This window comes from Nicotiana tabacum, chromosome 4 (assembly GCF_000715075.1).
Source record: "Nicotiana tabacum cultivar K326 chromosome 4, ASM71507v2, whole genome shotgun sequence".
Classification (NCBI taxonomy): Eukaryota; Viridiplantae; Streptophyta; class Magnoliopsida; order Solanales; family Solanaceae; genus Nicotiana; species Nicotiana tabacum.
The window spans coordinates 43,503,161-43,507,785 of NC_134083.1; positions in this window are offsets into that span (position 1 = coordinate 43,503,161).

Genomic DNA, 4,625 nt, shown 5'->3' on the forward strand with positions numbered 1-4,625 from the left:
CTCAACCCACGTAATTAATTTAATAACCGAAAAGATGTTATGAACCTTCCTCATAAATGAGACACAAAACACACAAGAATAGCTATAGAAAATTGTACTCAACGTCACACTGTTGCGACGTGCAACCCGATCCACACATGATACCGTTGCGGCGTGCAACCCGAACCGACCATGATACCCGTGGCAGCGTGCCACCCGATCCAAACAACATATCCGTGGCGGCATGCCACCCGATCCACATATAATAATCTAAAGAAAACACACATCGAGCCGTAACGCTTATACTCACGAAATGCCCCGATATCAACCATAAGCACGCCAAGTGCATAATACAAATCCTGAGGAGACGGGTAGCTTTATACGCTATAAAACCCAAGCACAACTAAGGTGCGATATATGATCTGCATCCCGAGAGCCATCCTACTCACAAAACACCACCGCTACACGGGACCTCAACACATTGTACAAATAATCAAGTCGTCTCACAACTCACATGGCATAATAGAGTATTACATGAAATAGCTGGTAACGAAATTAACATCCCATGCCCGAATACTCTTCCATAAGGAATGCTATGCTGAATGAACATACCCAGGCTGGTGTAGAGTACACATCCACATTTGGACCCATCAACGGAGCTCAAACCGATTCTGATCATACCATGCTTGGACAAATAACCTCTCAAGGATCCACAATGACCCTTTTCCCATGACACGCAAGAGCAACCGTTGAATCCAGAACAAACTTCCACAATTCAAAACCAACTGAATAGAGCACCTTTTCAGGCCTAAACCCTCACATTAGCGATAGTACAAAACAATCCCCATACTTGATTTCAATCTTTAATCAATTAAGTGACTACATGTCACACTTATACAATCTTCCCGTGGGATACGCTCCCACGACTTTCCGCACCAGGTAACAAGTCTGGACCTCCATATCGCCGGCCACATAAATGTTGTAAAGAAAATCAAGAATCTGCAAATCAGTACACAAAGCCTCTTACATAGGATACCAATCTTAGGTGATGCTAAAGACAATACCAGCTGATTCTAACCATCTGAATTCTTTCCTGCTCGTCCGAGCTCGTGACATTCTTATCAACACCGAACCGCAACCTTGATCCTCAGCTTCTGATTTCCATGCCGCTCACTGCATCTAACATGACAATATGTGAGAGTACAAGAATTCCATAATAACCCCTGATCCACTAAAAGAATAAATACTCCGTCATATAGCAACCTTTCACTTAACTCATTTCAGGAGAACCATTGCAACACACGACCGAAATTCTCATAACCGAAGAAAATACAACCCCAAGTAGTGGTCTAAACCACCATGACCCTTCCGGGATCCATCTACACATAACAGGACATAATAACTCGAATGCCTCCAAGTAAAATCATTTACGGTGGTCGTCAAGCCTCGCACGTACTGCCACAACCACCTGTAAAACTTAACACATTGAAGGAACTGATCATTGCCATATCATGTCGATTCAACCATTGCTAACCGATCCGACTTCTTCTAATTTACTCCGGACTTGACTTAGGAATAATAATAGCTCCATTCAAAATATGACGAACCCAATTCACACTCATCTAGAAGGACCCTATTTCACGAGACCACTTTGTCTCAAAACTCACAAACCATCTCATACCCTCCTTGTGCGCACATTTGCATCTTCAACTTGTACACCCATTCTAATATTTCCTTTATGAATCCAAAGTTATTTTCTCCCATTCCTCCAGGGCTACACCGCAGAACGATGATAACATAGAACACTTTAAGCCACTTTTCATAATCCGCAGCAATGCTCGATACTTAACCATACTACGGACTCGAAATCCTTAGGCACTGCACTTTAAATTTTTTGAATCCACTAGGACCGTTGTTGAGAGTCACCCACTCTGACTTGATCCCAAATATGATCAAACTCTAAGGCTCTGATAGCACATGAATGCCCTCTCATAGAAGCACCCGGCTGAATCACTTTTCTTGTACATCACATCAATATGAAGCATAAATCCTGAGTCTTCCCAAAGCCTGAACATGAATCGATAAGGACAATTATAGCACACATTCCTCAAATCCTTTGCTCAAATCACCACTGATGTTCTCTTTCCTTAGTCGTAATAACCCACCAATATGCCGGTAACCAGAAACCTCACAAGTAGACAACCATGCAATCCAATCGTAGGCGGTAGGGATCTCCCACTTAGCTTGAAGCTACCATTACATAACCCTGGAACCTACCAAGTTTCTTTCTTTCTCTCTGACATGACCTCGCGCAATCGACCCGCCAAATTCCTCGAAATCTTCTTGTTAACCATTTCATGAATGCTCTGAATCCCTAGCCACATTCACATGTTCGGCCTCTTACGTAGCTAGTAGAATTCTTCGCAGAAGCTTCGTCAACACCATACAACCGTTAACCTGCTCACCAAAAATAACCCACCTGTGGAAATTCCATGCAGACCTAACAACGCTACACCAAGTACAATTACCACAAAACCAATAAACCATCCTGAGCCCGTGCTCATTCATCAGCTGTAAAAGTCCGTTCACTCCTCATGGACACCAACTAAAGGTGTGAAAATACATTCCAATCCAAAGTCATGTTGTATCCTTCTTCATATTAAGCAACTCCTTTCCGTCGTCTCCAACCTTTCTCCGTATAGTAGCCAATATTCCAAATTAGGTTCGTAGACTTAGTCGCTATCCACCATGAGTTCTAAATCACTCTAAACTTTCCTCAACGCGTGTAGCTATCCTACCACAGAACTCATATGCTACGCGGCCACTCTCCCACTTTGGTCAGACCCTCTCCTTTAAGTAAATACTCGACTTCTATTTTCTTACACTTGGCCTTCTAGAAGTTTAACCACTGCAAGACACCTCCCACATGTCCTTCCTCATCCTTCGCTGCCCAGTTGTTACCTTAAATAAAAATTTATCTCTGTAGCACCTGAACCAACAGATCGCCGCCAACTCTAAACCTCCTAGACGATCATCTCCCTTGAGACATCAACATTAGGATCACCGATTCGATTCTGAACCACAACACATTGTGACCTCTAACAGTTGCTTCCCTGGCACCATTCATAATACTCTGCCCCAAAGGCGATTTTGAAGAAGGCCATAACACCGACGAGCTTAACACATTCAATCAAGGACGACGACACCACATCACGGATGAAGATTCCACCACGCTCGAAAATACCAAGTCTCGTTACTCCATCAACCCAAACCTAACCATTCTTAGTCTGGTTGCCTTTCCTCCATTGGAAATAAAACACTGAACCTCTTAATCATGCATTGAGAAAAACCTCCTTTCGAATCATTCACTGATCTGACACATAGACAAGTATCCTACCATTACATCAATAATGTGATATAACAACTCATAGACATCATAGCAACCCATGCACAGTCTCGAAACCATAGAAAATACTGATACTGGACTGGAACAAAAGAACATCCTTCCGCAAGGCGACGACATTAGCCCAATCGAATATGCAGGGAGAAACATCCTGCACTACATCTGTAATGCCATTAAAATTCCTCGATTCCCAATTTATAACAAGCGCTTCACGTCGCATAAGATTGAATAGGAAGGGAATGAAGACAAAAGCCTCAAAGAAATCAAATCGCACGATGAGGAATCAAGAAGGGAAGTGCTCCTAACAGCCTTGTAGCCTCTCAAAGATAAGTATGGACGTCTCTGTACCGATCCGCAAGACTCTACTAAACTTGCTCATGACTCGTGAGATCTACGTGAACCTAGCGCTCTGATACAAAGTTATCACGACCCAAATTCCATTAGAGGTCGTGATGGTGCCTAACACCGTTGTCAGGCCAGCCAACAATAATTGATTAACTTAATTACTTATTTCAGTATTTTTAAAATCATAATTTCCTTCAATTAAATAGTAAGAGATAGACTTTACAAAGTAAATGATAGTATTTTCACAACTACAATACTGAACAGCCCATAATCACCCCCAAAACCCGGTGTCACAAGTACATGAGCATCAACTAGAAAATATATTAGAAATACAACATCTGTCTGAAAGTACAATTAGACAGGAGAGGGTAGATAACTCTAATGGAGACTCTGTGTGCTGCGAATTCGCAACATGGGATGTAGCTCACCTAAATCTCTGAAATAGCCACGCCTCTGCGCCTACAAGTCTGCTAGACATATATGCACCTACACAAAAATGTGCAGCAAGTGTAGTATGAGTACGTAAATCAACGCGTACCTAGTAAGTATCTAGTCTAACCTCGAAGAAGTAGTGACGAGGGGTCGACTCCGATACTTACTATGGGATAACAATAAATGCTGATATTATACTTAAGCATGGATTATATGAAACAGTTGTAAACTCAATAACAGGAAACAATAAATAATCCCTTCACCAATATTAAGTCCCAAAATTTATTTTTCATCATTTAACAATGTATATCTTAAGCCAAAGAAGCAATATCAAATATAATTGGTTCCAAAGATTTATCATGCGCAAATTATGTTGAGATTGTACGGCCCGATCCAACATAATATGTAAATTGTGCACTGCCAAGGGTCGAACGGCACGAACCATAGATGCATCTATCTGCTACCG